General features: G+C 35.7%; 1 protein-coding gene across 1 annotated transcript in view; it reads right to left on the bottom strand.

Annotated features, from left to right (window-relative positions):
- Window positions 1–20,058, bottom strand: part of TBC1D5 (TBC1 domain family member 5) — a 534,463-nt gene that overhangs the window by 404,558 nt on the left and 109,847 nt on the right. The window contains exon 3 of the mRNA XM_057545046.1: window positions 912–1,098. The gene's annotated coding sequence lies outside the window, so the exon portion shown is untranslated. The remainder of the gene's footprint in view (window positions 1–911; window positions 1,099–20,058) is intronic.

The following is a 20,058-nucleotide window of genomic DNA, read 5'->3' as shown; positions in this document are numbered from 1 at the left end:
TCTTACTATGGTTTGTGGTTAAAAAAAAAAAATGTGAATGCTACCTATCTGAGATACCTTCAATGTTAAGTTCAATCATTCTAATTTCGCAACTCCAACAAATTTAATGAATGTTGGGAGGTAAGGAGGTAGGAAGGTAGGAAAGAAGGAAAGATGAAAAGGGAAGGAAAAGAAATATGGAACAAAAAGTATTCAGTAAGAAAAGTGCTAAAAGTCTGCTGGTGGGAAAATATTTTTAAAGCCCTCATGCAGGCTCAATTAAAAGAGAAGGAAAACAATGAAGAAAAAGAAGAGATTGGAAGCCGGTGGGTAGATATATAAGTGGAAAGAAACTGATCAGGGAACTCTGTGTTAGAGGGCAACATTATTCCCTGAAAGAGCCTGCAATCTAAACCTGGCAGCAGTGTATAAACACACACATACACACCCACACACATTTTTTGTACATAAATCTATAAAACACATTACTGTAACTATAATGAGGGTATTATTATGAAATGAATGTTTATCACCCCCCAAAACTCATATGCTGAAATCTTAATTCCAATTGTAACGGTATTAGGAGTGAGGCCTTTGGGAAGCGATTAGGTCATGAGGGTGGAGCCCTCATGAATGGGATTAGTGCCCTTATAAACAAGAGACCCTAGAGAGCTCTCTCATTCCTTCCACCAAGTGAAGACACAGCAAGAAGACATCCATCTATGAACCAGCAAGTGGGTCCTCACCAGACACCAAATTTGCTGGCACCTTGATCTTAGACTTCCTAGCCTCCAAAACAGTGAAAAATAAATTTTTGTTATTTATAAGTCACCCAGTCTATGGGATTTTTGTTACAAAAGCCCGAACAGACTAAGACAGCTGATGATAGTACTGAATTTTTAAATGTACGTTTTGAATAAATATACACTTACCTTTCAAGAAAACTTTATTGATCCACAAATCTAATTGACACTTGAAAACGCGTGCTCTTGTTATGGGTCATAGATGACGTCAGGCTCTGTACAACAGAGTTTGGTTGGCCAATCGGAAGTAAAGAATCAAGAAATAGAAATCGGCTGAGTTATCCCTCAACTGAGCTGCAGGAAAAACAGCAAATACCTAGAAAAATAAATAAATAAAATAGCTTCAAATATCCTCTCCCTAAGCAAAGGAACCCTAAACCAAAGCCATCAATGCAAAAAGCAAGCTGAAAAAGTTTATGTCATAATATTTTTGGCTCTTAGGGGACAAATGTTAGCTTACTCTTTAATCACTCTTTCAATCATCTATTTTAGCTCCTAGAAGAAACTCACTTTATAATGCCTACAATAAAAAGCATTATCATACAAAAAAAACCCTAAAACACCTCAATATAAAACAAATCACCTGTTATCACTTTGTTTCACTGAAATGAAATAAAAGTGTTCAAATAAGAAATACACTACTAATACATAGTAAAATAATATCAAGTATTAAAATCACATAAAAATGGAAATCTAACATTTGCAAACAAATGTGAAAAAAAATTCCACTGAAAATGAATTCCAAAGCATAAATAAAACGTAAAATTAGAATACAGATGTATCAGTGTGGCAAGTAAATATTATTTGTGAATTAAAAGTTAATTTCCATAGCCTTTTTGCCTGTAGAAAAACATTTATCATCTTTAGTAATATACTTCAATCTACTTCCACAAATCATATCTGACATAGATGTATGTATCTCTACATAAAATCAAGAACAATGGAATTTCTTAAATATCTAATTTAGGTAAAGAACCTCTAAATTATAATAAATTACTAAATATATTATTATCACTCTTTTCTAGATTTGATTCTGTACCAGTTTACTTTACTCCCAATAACCTGTTACAGCTTACTGGTGACTCAGCATATGTACAAAAGGACAACAGTAGTTAGGTAAAATATAAATCAAAAACACAGAACTTTTGAAAAACATTATGATAATAGATGTATCTGAAACCTACTGGGATTCAAAAGAAATTAATTACTTAAAACACATTTGAGCATCATATGCTACTAAAACCAAATAACAAAGTATGATTTCTGAAGAATACCAATGAATGTAGCATTGATCTCCAGACAGATTTAAGGAAACTGTTCTGTTCTGTGCCCCTATACTGAATATAGTTCATGTTTTGTTTGTTCATTTGATATAGAGAATGATTTATTACATTCTGATGGAGGATTTCTTTATTTTAACTTTCAATCTCATCTGAAAAGTTACAAACAACATGTTTCTAAATTATATAATCTATGTATGGAAAATATCTAGATATTGTCAGCAGCTCCTTGGACAGCAATATAGTCACATGGTTTTTCTCCATGGTTGAACTAAAAATCGCCACACCACTGAAATAAAGCATGTCTCTATTTCTCATCATTCCCTTGTAAAAATATAAACCATTTTTGTATTATGGATGTCTCTTTAGAGTGAAAGACATTCAAGTATCTTTCAATTATTCCAATATATGTGTATCTGATAAATGTGTGTTTATGTAACACTTAGTATAGATTGTCACACTACTGTGTCAATACTGTTCAGAGAATGATGGCTATTTCTTCAGAAAGTATGACAGTAACCAAAGAAAAAGTGACACTACAATCAGTGTCCTCAGTAGTTGTGATTTGCTTTGTTTCTAAACACATACTTTACATCCCAGTCAATTTTACATTTCTTACACTGCTGGGATCATGATTCACTTTATTGTTTTGACAGGACATAATCCAATAAAAGATTCCATTGACATACTATCAAAGAAACCAAGAAGGAAGGAAGAAGACTACAGGAAGAATTAGGAAACACGGAAGGCTATCTGTACAGGAAAAGTGTATGTTATGCCTAGACTTGCTCAGCAAGCCACATGCAGAAGGAATGTTTACCATTGTCTCACTGAAAGGATATACCATTCTTCTAGTTATTCTCTACCGAACTGCATAAACATTGAGAAATCTAGAAATAGACAAACACTTGCACATATAAAAATTACTGTCAGTGTATAAGTTACTGCTGCCCTGGGACTGCAATAATTTATGTAACATCTGTTTTCATATTTTTCTAATTTTTTTCCTAATTAACATGCATATTTAACGCATAAATGCTCAGACCACCTCTTTTTTCTGCTGACTGTGCCTCTTTATTTTTGAAGTTGTGCACTCCTAAGGAGAATTCAGGATAGATGGAAACCAAAATCTTATTGAAAGTACTAATTTTACAATGTAAACAACAGTACTGAACCAATTTTCAAGAAAATACTACAGCCTTAAGAGTTTTCACAAGAACATTTCAATCTGCTAACAATAATCATACAGTAAATTAAGGTCCAAATACCAAAAAGTAACATAAAAGCACAATTCCAATATCATATTAATCTTCTTCATTTTTTCTAACTTGTGTAAGAGCTGAAAAAACCTTTTATAACATCTATGATTTCTTGTCTTCGTAAGTTTTGGTAGCATTTTAAAAATTTTATGCCTTAGGCAAATAACATAAATAAATACATTCCATATAGTAAACATCAAGGAGTACACCACCAACTACATCTTTTTTAAATTGTGAACTTCAAATACTGTCCAGACGTGAGGAAAGGGGAAAGTTTTGACTCTAAAAGTCATTAAAGTACAATCAACTTCTGGAAGCTCTTAATCTGTACTCGGAAATTCAAAATTCAAAACACTACTAGTCTTTAAGTAAAATTAGAGGCTCATGAAACCAATGCTACAATAACAAACGTATTCCCAAGTAACAATGCTTAACCTGCCAACACTGTGACTTCATGTGTACTTACCTCACTTTAGAACTAATCTTTAAGTTCTAAAAGATTGTCTTTTAATTGCCTAGTTATGTAGTTCAGTCAGTCATTTAATATTTCTCATCTGCTGTCAGGGCTGTTCTAGGCCTTTGTAGATGTTGAAATTGTCTCACAGAACTTACATTTTATTTGGAGAACCAAATAGTATCCAACAACCATGCAAATACATAATTGCAAACAGAGATAAATGCTACTAAAAATATGGGAAATTCCCGACCATGAGATTTTATAACAGGAGACTTGATGTATCCCAGAGAGCAGCAAAGATCTAAAGTAAGACTGAGATGAGATCTGAAAGGTATGGGAAGTGTTCAAATCTGGGCACATCAAGTGCAAAGGTCTAAAAGCACTTATGAGAGAAGCACATTCAAAGTCAGGAAAGAGAAGCAAAGAGGCCAGCCACAGCTAAAGAGGGAATGTATGTGAAACAAAAAAGGCAGAGTAAGTGAATAAGGCAAAATTCCTGAAGGGTTTTAAATAAGGTATGACAACCAATTGTATGTTGAAAAAATATCCAATGTGGCAGAATCATGGAGGGGGCAAGAGAAATGCAGGGGAGGAGTTGAGTGTGAGGTGACAGTAGCGTAGACTAAGGTGATGGTGGGGAAGACAAAGATGAGAAGGCAGAAAGAGACATGGGATAACAATCAGCAGATTTTGATGGAAGATTAGATTTTGTGGAGGATGCAGATGGAGAGAATTCCATTCGTTGATGCAGGGAACCCTAACAGAAGGGTGCAGGTGTTGGAAGGAAGAGCCCAAGTTTAGACTTGGACGTGTTAAGGGGTTAGCTGATGGAAACATCCTGTGGGCATTTCAACAGAAACATCTGGAGCTACTACTAGAGTCTGGAGCTATAGGAAGGGTCTGGGCTAGAATCAAATTTAGAATTTACCAGGATATGGGTACTAGATAAAAAATAGAGATCTACACTGTTTTCCCACAAGAAAACCCCTTCACACATCCAGCACCTTCCTTGTTTCTAGTTATCACACCACACCAGAATAGGAAAACATACATTTCATAATCTGACAAACTCATTTAGCCTAAAATTGGTTTATTCCATAAGGCACACTCGCCTTCCCTTAAGTTGTGGAATAACAGTCATCATTTATTAGAATGCCTACTCTGGGACAGAACTATAAAAATATGCTGAAGCACTCTAAAAATGTGGTAGATTAATCCTCACAATAACCTTAGAATTTTACAATCTTCATGCCTGCTTTTCAGATGAGGACACTGAATTTGGGGATGTGTAAAGTCGCTAGTGAAGCCAGTAAACGATAGAGGCATCCTTCCAACCCAAGGCTACCTTAACCAACAACCCATCGTTCTTTCCACTAAAAGGAGGGTAGCTAGGATAGTGTAAGACTCTGGGCTTTATAAAAAGTGTGAATCACTAAGCTGTACACCTGAAATTTATATAATATTGTAAATCAAAGAGTCTGGGCTTAAAAAAAAAAAAAAGTAGTGAATTACCTGGCGGTTCAGTGGTTAGGACATGGTACTTTTACCGCCGGGGCCCGGGTTGAATCCCCGTTGAGGAACTAAGAGCCCACAAACTGCTCAGCACGGCAAAAAAAAAAAGACAGAAAGAAAAGAGTCTGGGCATTAAAATCAAATCAACCTCAGTTCCAGTCCTGGCTCCAGAAGACCACTTAATCTCTCTTACGTTTCCTCACCTGCAATTTCCTCCCCTGCTAGGAAGTATTAACATTTTAGGAAACACGTGAAGGCTCTGGGTTGGGCATCACCATTAACGTGACATGTTCCTTCACCACAGGAGTGTCAGTTGAAAGAGGACTCAAAACACTGATAGCTTTGGAAATTTCCCAGCACAGAGCATGGCAGGGCATCAGGAAGGGCTGCCTCAGCTCACCCCTGTTCTTCCCCCAACTGGGGAAGAGTAGCTTCCATCAGAAGAGCAGAAACCCATATCCTAAAGCTGTCAATAGAGAATTCAGCAGTGGGTCTAAAACTTCAGTGTGCATAAAAATCTCCTAAGGAGCTTCTTAAAATGGAGATTCCCAAGCAGACCTTCCCAAAGATTCTGACACAGCAGTGGAAGGGATGACTCCAAGCTTTCTAAAAGATCTCTACCAACAACAACCACTTTCCATTCTTCAGGCACATAATTTTTAAACTATTTATTGAACACATATAATACTTTATTTTGTCCAATTAAATTGTACTCAACTTAATATAAAAATTTCAAATATGTTTCTGAACAACTACTGTCAAGGTTCCTTTTCTATAGAAAGAGGGATAACTAAACAGCAGCAGTTTTAACTATACATAAAATGTCTCTACCAAATTTGATTTTCCTTAATCCAGATTTTAGTCTTGTGATTAAAACTAAGTCATTTAGGGATTTACACGTCAAAACACACAGGAATGCTTAAGGGAGATGAATGGTTCATACAGAAACTTCTGTCACACAAGTTAACCACTGGTGGCTAAATAAAATATATTGTTGATTAGTAAAGAATCTTAAAAATATGTAAAAGGGTCTAAAGCAGTAACAGTTATCAAAAAAAAAAAAAAAAATGGAGTAAGAGCTTACATATAACCCTCAGTGATACCACTGGATGCTAACAGACACTGGTACCAAAACAGCATTCAAGACCGAAAATGTCTACTGTATTTCCAGATACTTCAGATCACTTAGAAAATTAAAGTACGCCCATCTTCCTTTCTACATGAACTACAATTGTCACTATGGAGGTATACATTCTGGTCACTGCCCCAGCAGCCCCCATTAACCTGACCTACAGGCAGGGCACACTGAGTCAGGGCTGCCTTAACAACATTCCAGAGGCTTAAGAGATTCTGACGAATTCTAAAACTCCAAATTTCCACCCAAGGTTAACGGAATTTAATTTTTTAATTTTGAAATTTCAAGATGGGTGTTATTCTTTCAAGGCTTATGTGCGAAGCTAAATGTGAGCAGTTAAAAGTTTAAAGTTTAGTACATACGGTCTCCTTGTATTCCTCTGAATCAAAGAAAATACCCACTCAGGTTTGTTTGCTTTTAACCTCATGACTTACATGACCACGACAGGGAATAGAAAGCTAAGGATAACAAAGCTGCTTGAAAAAATACTTTAGTGACAATAACATCAATACTCTACCATGATATTGATATCTATATGAAGTATCTCATTTGATGCCACCTTACCTCCACCCCACCCCCACCAAAACAAACAAATAAACAAAACAGTTAATAAGAACTTAAGGACACTAACTTGCCCAAGACCTCATCACTAACAAATGGTAAAGCTGGGATTTGAACCCAAGAAATCTTAACCCACAGGCCATATGGTCTTAACCACTGTATCATGCCATTTCAATTATAAGTGTAATATACCTGATTGTTACTCACTCTGTTCATAACTTCCCTTAATTTTATAAACCTTTATATAGCCACTATCCCCAAAGCACTGACACAATCTAAGTCTGTTTCTTTGACTTCTATGGTAAATGAAATACCTCTAGGTTGTCCTAATAATAAAACATACCTTCACTTCCAAAATCACTCATCTTAGAATTCTTATAGTAGTATGTGACATTATTTTCTCTCAAACAGTCATGCTCATTTCTCACAGACAGTTGGTACCAAGTTTGAACCCACACTACCCTAAGCTCCAGGCAAAACAGAAACCAATGTATGTACAATTAAAGAAGAGAAAAATTCTTGTGATTTGAGGATTATATCTTCTAATTTTGCTCTTGATGCCAACATAGCCTCTCTTCTCTATATCCTGATTCATTTAGGATCAAGCTCTGATACCAAGTTCAAATTAGCTTACAAATAAGAAACAGATCAGTCTCCATCATTCTAAATAAACCAAAAGAGGTTGGGTCATTTCTGCGAGTTGCTTTGGGCACCTGAGGTCCATTTCAATCTCGGAGACCAGTCTAAATGCTCATGAAAAGTTAGAAAATTCCTGGAACTGTGGTTTCCTTAAGAAAGCTGCAGATTCAACCTGACTCCAAGAGATGAAAAATTCCCTTGAGCATATGTTAGTTTTTGTGCATTTCTTGTGGCAGACATGAGGCATGGGACTTTTCAAAGTAGACATCCTTCACAGTGCAACAAGGATACAAACATATTTATAATTAAGGTATTCCCTTCTTTTAAGTGTGTTCCTGTAACTAAGATGAAAATAAATAAGATTTCTGAAGAAATTATTTTAGATTAAACAGGCTAAAACTTTAAGCATTACCATAATTTTATTTTGTATTCTAAATTCTCTGTTCCAGGCTTATTAAATTATTCCACATCTCATTAACTACTCCTCCTTATGTTATTCCATTTGCTTCAGAGTTCCATTTTTTTTTTAATCTATTGCCTTTTTGTAACATCACCTGCCTGTCACCTTTTATCCAATAAAAACTGTAATTTATCTTGTTCAAATTGCAAAAAGAAAACTCGAACCATAGCTGACTGCACTGGAGGAAAGCCTATGAAAAGCAGTCACTGTCCCAAGTTATGCCAGAATTCTGAGGAAGCTTTAGTTCTCAGAAAACAGAAGTGCACAATAGTAATTAAAACCAGAAGAGAACAGATAATAAGTTAGCTCTACAAAGGACTCAATTATTTAACACATGTATTTTTTCTGTTTTGTGGCTCATGACTTTCCCATCACTTACTTTACTACCAAACTACTGTTCCTTTATTGATCTCACTGCCTATTAGCCACTTCTCAAAAAGAATAAAAGAAACCTAAACTGGATAATATTGCTAATTATTATCAGCATAGAAAAATAGCTGAACCAATTATTGGGTACTTAGTATTTTAGAAAGATAATTCCAGTAGTGGGATAGAGTGCTAACAACCGAACTAGCACAGTGGCTATAGATATGGAGGAGTGAGAGACAAAAGAACATGAGAAAAATGGTGGTACCCAGACATAGAAATGGAAGAAGAGAAAGAAGTTTAGTTTATTTACAAGGTTTCTAATCTAGCAGGTAGGCAGATTAGATTATTTGTGCCATGAAGGGAATAAAATTTTTTTTAAAAGATAGGAGGAGAAAGGGATAAGAAAAAAGGCTGATTAAGAGAAAAAGCACATACTACATATCACTTCATATACATGCCTACCTCAGTATCTTGCACTCCTGCAAAAGGGATGTCGAGGACAAAAGAAGTAACAAATGAATGATCTCAATTTTAATTCTGCTGACTCCTGTAACATTAAGTAATCTGAATTCACTGAGTAAAATGAAGTTTAGATCACGCCACTAATTCCTCAAGTTTTTGAGATTTCATTTTATTTTAGAAAGTCTCCTTAGTTCTAAATACGCTGGTTCAAGCCTAGAAGTATCTTCAATTGAGTACTCTCTTTAAAAATTTTGCCAAGTTGTGGTCTCTACAATTCACATAATATCTCACTTTGAGCTACTTCTTGGTATAAATTATCCAGCTGAATTTTAAATTTTGCATTAGGTTACTTGTTTAGTAGGTTTGAAACTAATACTTCAGCAAAACAGATACAGGAAGATCACACGTGTATCAGTGCTTTCAGTCTAATAATTCAATAAAACAGCAATCAATTAATTTATGTTACTAATGCCATTTTTTTTTGCTACTCAGAAGGATAACTTTTTGAATGTATTCTTCAAAATCATTTTTAAAATATTTAAAGATTCCAAACAAAATTATTATTATGGTCTCATACTGCAACAAAATATATAAAACTAAGAATATTCAAAATCCCATAAGAAAAAATGCTCTAGGAGGTTAAAAGATTATAAATTGTGAAGTGAAAAGAGGAAAATCATAAATATGATAAATACAGTATACCAAAACTTTTGGTTTTATAACCAAAATGGGTTATGAAGATTTTTTTTTATAAATTTATTTATTTTATCTATTTTTATTTTTGGCTGCGTTGGGTCTTCGTTGCTGTGTGCAGGCTTTCTCTAGTTGTGGTGAGCGGGGGCTACTCTTCATTGTGGTGTGCGGGCTTCTCATTGCAGTGGCTTCTCTTGTTGCGGAGCATGGGCTCTAGGTGCGCGGGATTCAGTAGTTGTGGCTCACGGGCTCTAGAGAGCAGGCTCAGTAGTTGTGGCCCAAGGGCTTAGTTGCTCCGTGGCATGTGGGATCTTCCCGGACCATGGCTCGAACCCGTGTCCCCTGCATTGGCAGGCGGATTCTTAACCACTGCACCACCAGGGAAGCCCTGAAGATTTTTCTAAATTAATGTTTTCCAGTTTGGATACTGGAAACTAAGCAAGAACTCTCAGGCAATTGGTTATTACTCTCCAAGGGCAGGAGCCCAAATAAAGCGCCCAGCTCTCGGGACTTAAAAAAAAAAAAATCACCCAGAGTCAACCTCTTGAGAAATGATCCTCAAATTCTTCTGTGTTCATCTTTACAATTATTTCTCTCGTCCAAGTTACATGAAGGGAAAGGTGACAGTCAGCTACCACACCCCCTACAAGGAGAGTTTTAAAAAGGCTTGTTGAAGCCTTCAAAAAGGCTGGTAACCCTGATCCTTAGTAGGACATCCTTCCTAGTCCTGTGCACTGGACCACTTGTTGTGTAAGTGACTGAACACTAGACCGTCTCCCAGAGCAGCATTTGTGGACAGGGGAAAAAACCCTGAAAGACCAAGTTACTTAATCTAAAACTGCTGCTGCTTTTAAAACACCATGGCCTAAATAATCATTGAAATACTACTATCTTTCATTGAAAACATTTAGAAATGTCCTTATCTAAAGACTACCCATATGTAAAATGTGCTTTTAACCTTATAACTGCCCTTCTGAGCACCGTCTGATGACATTAATTTCTCAGCCCATGGTACTTGGGGTGGGAGTGGAGGTACGAGGAGGATGTCCTAAAAGACTCTTCTTTGTGTTTCAGAAAATGTCGATTTATTTAATCCCCATAACAGCTCGATGCAAAGGTTTTATTATTATCATTAATCCCACTTATACAGATGAAGAAATTATAGGCATTGTTAAGTAAACTTATTTAACATCACACAGTTAATAAGTGGTATTTAAACTCAGGCCTGTGACACTCCACAAGCCGATCCTTTACACACCATCACAATGTCCTCAAGTATATCTATGAGTAATGTAAGTCAAAATCACATAGTGAATTAAAGTGATTCCTTTATCTCCGTATTTCACTGGAGTACCTTGGAAACCCACCACGGGGAATGAAGTTTGTGCCTCCTATAACCATGGACCGTGGGCTCATAACATTGAAATCTGTGATTCCTGGAGCTCAGACATCATTTTCCCTCACTTATTTTCACTCTGAAATACATTATCTCTTGAATTCAGTACAACAAGAAAGCTCTCTCTGAAAACATACCTAGCCAAGCTCTGTGCTTCAGTCAATGTGACAGGCATTAATTTAAGATTAAACTTCCTAAACGGCTAATTCCTACATAGTTTTCAACATGTTATCCTTGAGAGCCCTACATACATATGCACTTGAGAAAGACATTTTTAACGGCATTCCTTCTCAAATATCCCTAAAACCAGTGTGCAGTTGGTCAGACAATACCAAACTACATCCTGAGCCTCATAAGTATAAATGTATCAGTACAAGAATATAGATAACTCCCAGAATAAGTCTTCAAATAGAAAATTATTATACTAAGAATAAATGATAGTAAAACTTCTAGAAAATTCAGATCTGTGGCCTACTCCACCCACACCCAAAGCTGACATAACCAATTGGAAAAAGAGTTCCAAAGACATTGTTAAAATACTTCCCAAAGGCAATTCCAGAATTTCCTCATGAAGAACTTATCACTCTTGCCAGAGGGTAGACTTGTTTTGACACCTGACAGAGTTCTTCAATCAGAACATGTTTAAAGTGAGGCAGTAAGTTGCACATTAAGCCATTTTTTCTAGCTCTTAAAACAAAGGAATAATGTTGACCAGAAAACAGAGCTCACATGGTAATAAGATTCAGTCATGTATATATTATGTTATATATAAATTATTTTTAGGAAACAGAGTTTAATTCTCAAGTATAAGAATTTAAAAAATAAAGACTAAGTTCAAAACATACTGTGGTGTATTTTTTTTTAAACTATGATTCCTCTATTTTGACCCTTGGTAGCTTAGTCTATTTTGAGCTCTATTTAACCAAGATTTGGTGCCTAGAAACCACTTAACATAACTTTACTAATTTGCTAAGCCATGATATTCTGAGTTCAGCTTAGGCTTCCACATGCCCAAAACATCCACCTACAGACTGGACAGCTCTCTTCAGGGCTAATCCTTCCTCTTGTACAAAACCTCTCATCAGAGCACGAACCATTCGCAAAGCAGCTGAGTTGCGTTTCAAGCTGCTGGAAGGACTGGCCTTCCCAGCTTCATATAATTAACAATCTCAGTGTGTCTGCACGAATGAGTGACTCATTAACTTGATTTTTTTTTTAAAGAGTCAAGCTCTTAAACTACAACAAATATTAGTTACATAATATCATATACTTTTACAACACCACACAATTCAAATATACACAAGCCAAATTATAACACTCTAAGGAGAATGTATCTCAGAAAATTCCAGAATTCTCAAGACTTCAAGTCTTAGCAGAAATGAATTACATGTACTAAAAATATCTACTTTACCTGGCATTTTTAGCAACTAGAATTCTGCTCAACAGCACTTTTGATTTTCTGAAGGTACAGCCCATTTTAATCATCCCACAAAGGTTAACTTATGTTCAAAAGAGTTTGTTTGGGCACAGAAAACAGGACCAAATATTTTTAAAAAGGAAAAACAACAGTCTTTTAGTAACCAGAAAATGTGATCAGGTAGGAAAACAAAGTTCACCATACGTGGAGGTTCATTTTATCAACTTCTGTGATGAAAGATCAGTAGAGTGTGTATCATTTTGGGGAAGCACAACAGTAAATATTAACATGTATATATTCACATGCTCAATTGTGACAGACAAATCGTGTGAGGTTTCTGTGAGTTAAGCAAAAAAACGGGGTGGGGGGGCGGGGGTGGCTTTGTTAACATCCAATAATGCAATACAGAAATTATATTTACGCTGCATGTAATAATAGATGCTTTCATGATACTGAATAGACTTTTTCACACAAAGATGAAGATCATTCACCAAATTATTGTGACTACTATATTATATTCTGGAAAATAATGATAAATCATACAAGCCTGCTCTCTAGTCCCAGGCCCATTTATCTTTCCAGTCTCCCTCTTCTAAACTATGATACACTAGAACACAAGAAAAATGGGTCTCTTATTCCATCACTACCCTACTGCCCACCTCCCTGCCCTTGCCCCCATAAAGTCAATCATAAGCTTCTTAGTAGGGTTTAATTTTCCTCAAGTATTTTTAGTATTTTACTCAAATCTTTGGTTATCTATGATATATGGAACATGAGAATATTATAATTAATGATACCATAAGATAAAGGACTGATATAGCATTTTAATAAGGAAAATTATGATGAGTAATTATTAATTTATATGGAAAAATTTATTTCATAATTTTTGGAATATACAAATGAAGTTAAAATAATTAGCATAAGAAATATTTGGTTTAATATAATTAAATGTGAGAGAATGTCCTTCAGAAGAGAAAAGTTAAATATAGCACTTTACAATAGTAAAGCTTTGTTAGGGTTCAGCTCACACATTTTAAAAATCTTTTCTTTAAGTCATACATACACTTTGACAAACAGGTAATTTCTATACTGAACAAAAACAACAACAACAACAAATAACCCAAAACTAGTAAATCATATCATGGCCCCCAAAGAATGATCCCAATATACACCAGTAGCTTCAGATAAAACGGGAAATTCCAACTCTGGCTATACTGCACAACATAATAAGAAAAGGGAGAAAACTGAGAAGAAATGGCTTAATTAAATTCCCCTCCAACAGTTAATTTTACTGAGGAGAATGATTAACCATGCAAGAGCTGCTATAGCTGTTAGATTAAAATCAGGTATTTTCCAGACTATCTTTTGGAAAGTAAGATACAGATAATATCCCAGAGAAAAGTGATCTAAAAATTCAGGTAACTATTGATTCAGAAAGTAATTATTTTTTAAAACCATCATTATTTGCAATCAATTTAAAAGAGTATCATTAGATTGAGATTATTATAACCCATTAATACACACTGTAACTTAACATATCTTCTCAATAACATCTAGTGCGCACGATTTTAAAAGCTCCATAAACAGTAGTAAATAAAAATGGAATACAAATATAATCCATTTTAAAGTTTTACATAATGACCCGTGCGGCCTGCAGCCTCCCTCCAACATGACCTACACTTTTACTCCACGTCCATATAAATTAGAATCCACATTATCAATCTTTCTGTACTCATTCTACTTAATCACTTAATACACCTGCACTTAACTATCAATGTTTCCTTTTCCATATTTGAAACCTACAGATATCAAAGAGTATGAAGAAAAAGAAACCAAAATTGGGCTTAAAGGGGAAAAAAGGTAGAGCACATCTGCAAATTCATAACTGACCCTCTTACTCCCCAACTCCGTTGCATTCCTGCTGACTTCTGAAGAGCTACCATCAACCCACAGGATTCAGAACAGGACCTACAGTAGTCAAGGAGCAAAATGGCTGCTCATTTCTTAGAGAACAGATTAACAATCTTTTTATGTATGAAGTCTACTAGAGGTTTTCTGTTATTAAAATACTGCATATCACGCAACCCATTAGGAACAAAATTATAGCAACGTTTCAGTAGATTCAGAAAGAAACATTTTGATAATATTCAACACCATTCATGATTTTTTAAATCAAAAAACAAATTTTAACTAGAAAAACAAGAAGGCTACCTTAAAGTGATGAAGTGAATGAATGCATCTTTCAAAAATCCATAGCAAACATAATACACAATGGTGACACACAGAAGCACTATCCTTTACAAAAGAGTAAGACAGATGCCCACCATCACCACTTTTATAAGAGACTGTACTAAAATTTCCAAGACAGCACATTAAGATAAAAAATAAAAGGCAAAATGAATAAAAAAAGAAACAAAGTTGTCATTTTTTCAGTTATGATAGTCAACTGAAGACATCCAAGGGGATTTTAAAGACACTTTATTAGATTTAATAGGAAAATTCAGAAAGTTTGCTGGATATAAGGTTTCCGATTTTGATTTAACGTGTCCACTTTCCCTAATCCATGATTATCTCTTTCCTTTTTGGTGTCTATAGAGAGTTGAGTCTTACTTAAGAGTCACCAACCAGAACTACACAATGTATTAAGTGCTAAAGTTTGATAACAATGAGATAATGTACCTCCTTTCTCAGATCCTGTTACATTTTCATCTCTTTCTATTCTTACACCAAATTGCTTCTATAATTAAAATACCCTTTTAGTGGCCGCTTTTGGCCAGATCATCAGAGTAGGCCAGTATTTCTAGGTATACTCTATCTCCGATATATTCCATTTCTTTCCTATATCAGAATAAATCAGTCACAACTCATTATTCTTCGTAAAACATAACCCAATTTACTTAAAATGTCACTTTGCGGATGACAAAAATGAGAGCCCCTTTGCCAGGCCCCTGCCCGCCTGCAGCCTGCAGTGGTATTCCCGCACTTATTCCTCACCATTTGCTTTACCAGCATCCTGCTTCCTACATCTTGAGTACCATGTGAAAATCTGGAATGTTTCACTGCATGCTTCCAGAGGGTTCCTGCTGCTTACATATACCACTCCATTTAAAAGGACCTACTCACCATACTTTTCATTTCCTATCGCTGATTCAGTTTCCAATCCATGATGGATTTTTTAAATTGTCACTTATTTTACATTTTACAAACTTTTTCAAAGCCTAGCAAAATACTAGCATTACTTGCCTATTTAACTTTTCAAAAACTCTCCCTATTTTGCTTATGGGACATTTTTCATCAACAATATCTTTGGAGAAGTACAAAACCCTTTTTATATAACTCCTGCCCTTTCCAAGTTACTGAAATTGTACTCTCAAGCTCCAAATGTAATGTCCTTTCCCACGTCCTTATACTCGTTGATTTCTCTATAGCCCTAACAACTAAGATCTCCTTCCTAAAATTCTCTTTCCCTTGTTTATATAATTTTTTTTCCAACAATAGACCCATCAGTTTCTGACCCTTTTTCTTATGCTGCCACCTTATGAACATATAGGAGGTTCTCCAAGATCTTTCTTTGGCTGATTTCTTCCTCGTTTCACCCTCTCCCCCGCCCCTTTTTTGGCTTAGCAGCCTCATTCAAATTTCATGCCTTCAACTAACATTTTCTGTCCTCATGTCTCTGGTCCTGGCCTGGATCTCAAGAACTAAGCCACAGCTGGCATGTACGTAACACCCAAAGTAGACACTGCCAGTTGGTTGGATATTGGCTCAAATGACATCTCTGCACTGCTCTGGACAGTCACCACACTATCAGATGTAGCCAACACTGAAGAAGAAACCAACTCACCACATCCAATCATTCCCTAAATGTCTCTACCTGATAATCCATATCAGCACCTTATAGACAATTTATCAAATGCAGAACTCATTATCTTTCTCTAAAACTTTCTGCTCACCTGCTTCGCTTTGTAAGAAAATCCTGAGTCTTCAATAATTCTCTTTCGTACCTTCAGATCCACTTTGTTATCATATCTTACTGAATAACATTGTGGTATCAACCAAATTTGTCTCTTTTTATTCCCCAATGTCATGTCCTAATAGAAGCACTTAATATCTCTTAACAAAGCTCCGAAAGCTGCTAGCTTCCTAACTAGTCTCCCATCTGCAGTCCTTCTCCCTTTTTCTCAATGTTACTAAGTGCTGCAAAAGTAAACTGATCATCTCGTTTACCTATGAGCATCCAATAGCCACACAAATTCCATATCCTTACAATCAGTATCCTCGACAATGTGGCTGTTAGTTACTTCTAATGTTACTTGTATGTCTCCACTCTCTATGTATTCTACCAAATATAATGTCTCTATTCTTTACTTGTGATGATTCTTCTGTCTGGGTCTCCCTTTCCTTTGGGCTGGAGAAAACTAGAGAGTAGAAAGAGAAGCAATACAACCTGATAATGCAGTGGATAAATGTGATGAGTGAAAAAGAAAGATCATGAAAATTACTCATATTTCCAGCTTTTACAATAAGATATATAATGACACTAGTCACTTAAATAAAACTGGAGGCATTTGAGAAAGGGGTTAGAACTTACACTGTGAAGTGATTTGACATCTCAAAGTGGAAACAGATACCAGATAGGCAGGTGGGCATGTAGATCTTGATCTCAGAAGACAGGTGTAGACCAGCAATGTCACTCTAACTGTAATAATAATTTATTTATAACTGTAATGAAAATTTGCCATAGGTTTGCATAGAAAGCTAATATACATCAAGTTCAAAAAGAAGATAGAATTTTAAAAGAAGAGGCCTAGAACATGCCATTAGAAGCCAAGTAGAGAAAGAAGAGCTAGAAGACTGAAAAGGAATAAGCAGAAGAATGTGATTTTATAGAAGCTAAGGAGGAAAAGCACAGTTAGAAGAAGGCATGGTCTGCAATGTTGAATGCTACTGAGAGGAAAAGGAAGAAAGTAAGACAAAGAAAAGGGGAAAGAAAATCCCATGAGATTTAACAACACAGAGGTCTTAAAAGGTGGCTTTAGTTTTCACAATGGAGAAACCAGAGTGGAGTTGCTGGAGTGAGAGTGGGAGGTGAGGAAATGAAGGTGAAAAGTTGCCAGGTAGAGACAACTCCTTCAAAACACTTGGCTATGAAAGGGAAGAGAGATATTACAGAGAATGATATATAATAATACACATAAATACACATGTAAATACACAGAGTGCCTCTAAAGCTCTTGGAACAGTGCATTATTTTCTCCCACTGATAGATCTCAATGCAACATTCATTCCTACCAAGGTCAAAAACAGGCAAGAATGCCCACCATGACCACTATTACTTTTCTTCTGGACATATTAGTCACTGAAATCAGACTAGAGAAAACCATTAGAAATGTAAAAAATAAGAATTAGAAAAGAAGAAACAAAGCTATTTGCAGATGACCTGAAGCAGACGAGCTGGAAAACCCTAGAAAATCAATGATGAAACTCAAAAAACAAAAGAATTCAGCAAGGTAGCAGGATATAAAATAAACATGCAAAAATCACTCACATATACAAATAAAACCAGAGAGGATAGCTAATGAATGAGAAAGTCCCATTTAAAATAGTAATAAAAACAATTAAATATTTAGGAATAAACAGAAATGTTCAAAACCTACATGAAGAAGAATAAACACTCTTCAAAGACACAAAAGTAGGCCTAAACAACAGAAAAGAAACACCTTGTCCTTGGTTAGGACATCTCAACATCAACATGTCATAAATTTACAAATTTAACTTGCGCTAGACAATTTGATATTGAAGTTCAAGTGGCAAAGAAAAGCTCAGGAAAAGCTAGGAAACACTGAAACGGAACAGATATGGCAGGGGAGGGAATGACTCTCATTAAAACATACTACAAAGCCTCTATACTTAAAACAGTGTGGCACTGCTGAAGAGACAGACCAATGAAACGGAACACAAAGTCCAAAAATAGATTTAGCTACGATAAAGTGACATCCCAACACACTGCTACAAGAGTGGGCTTTTTAACAAATTGATAGACATTTGGGGAAAAGAAAAAGAAGACAAAAACTTGATTTGTTTCTCACACCATACACAAAAATAAACTCTAAATGGACTGGAGATTTAAGTGTAAAAAATGAAACTATACAAGTACTTTTTTATAAGTTGAATTCCTCCTATAACCTGGGAATTATAAAAGAAAAGTCTTTCTAATTAGAACTAAAATACAAATACAAAACTTACACATGACAAAAATACCAGAAGCAAAATCAAAAGAGATATGACAAACTGGAAGAAAACATTTACACTATAACTCACTGATAGATGGTTAATATCATTACAAACAACTTTCAAAAAGACAAAATGTCCTATAGAAAGTGGCTTTTTAAAAATTTATTTTTGTCTGTGTTGGGTCTTCGTTGCTGCATGCGGGCTTTCTCTAGTTGCGGAGAGCGGGGGCTACTCTTCGTTGAGGTGCGCGGGCTTCTCATTGCAGTGGTTTCTCTTGTTGCAGAGTACGGGCTCTAGGTGCGCAGGCTTCAGCAGTTGTGGCTTGCAGGCCCTAGAGCGCAGGCTCAGTAGTTGTAGCGCACGGGCTTAGATGCTCCGCGGCATGTGGGATCTTCCTGGATCAGGGCTTGAACCCATGTCCCCTGCATTGGCAGGCGGATTCTTAACCACTGTGCCACCAGGGAAGTCCCTAGAAAGTGGCTTTTAAACAGACGAAAAGACATTCAGCTCCACTCATAATAAGATGAAATGCAAATTAAATGTACACTGAGATAGCATTTCTCATCTATCAGATTGGGAAAAATTCAAAACGTTCACAGTACACTCTGTGGGCAAGGCTGTGGGGAAACAGGCACTCCCAGACACTCCTAGTGGAAACACAAAATGGTACAACCCTATGCAAAGGAACTGGGCAATATCTCATTAAACTACATAAGCATTTACTCTTTGAACCAGTGAGCCCACTTCCAGGAATTTACCCTGAAGATAAACGTGCAACAATATGAAAATGCATATACACAAGGATATTCATCACAGTATTATTTTCAATTGCAAAATACTGGAAATTACTTCAATACCTATGTGTAAGACATTGGTTGAATAAACCATGGTACATACACAAAATAAAGTAGTATCTGTAAAAATGAATGAGAAATCTCTATAAACTGATATGAAGTGATTTCCAAGAGATATTGAAAAATGAAAAATAGCAAACTGCAGAAGAACATATATAGTACACTACACTTTTAATAAGAAAGGGGAAATAAAAAAATGTAGGAAAAATTATCTGCTTATCTTTATAAAAGGAAGGATGAACTAAAAAACAGTAACGTTGTTTACCTATAAAGGATGGAGTAAATGGGAAACATGGAAAGACCTTTTCATACAATTTTATTTTTTGGAAAAGTAAATCATTTTCTACATATTCAAAAAATTAAGTCAACAAGGATGTGAAGCTGAAAGAAAACTAAAATGAGTGCACTCAACTGTATTTTACCGTATCCACACTTACCGTATCTACACGGATTATAAAGAAAGAAGAAATCCAAGTAATTATGAGTACAGCATTTGATTATATATACTCACAGAATTGGGTGGCGTGAGGATGGAGAACTTCAAACAA

This window comes from Balaenoptera acutorostrata, chromosome 4, assembly GCF_949987535.1.
Source record: "Balaenoptera acutorostrata chromosome 4, mBalAcu1.1, whole genome shotgun sequence".
NCBI lineage: Eukaryota > Metazoa > Chordata > Mammalia > Artiodactyla > Balaenopteridae > Balaenoptera > Balaenoptera acutorostrata.
This window is presented reverse-complemented; position numbering and strand designations above follow the sequence as displayed.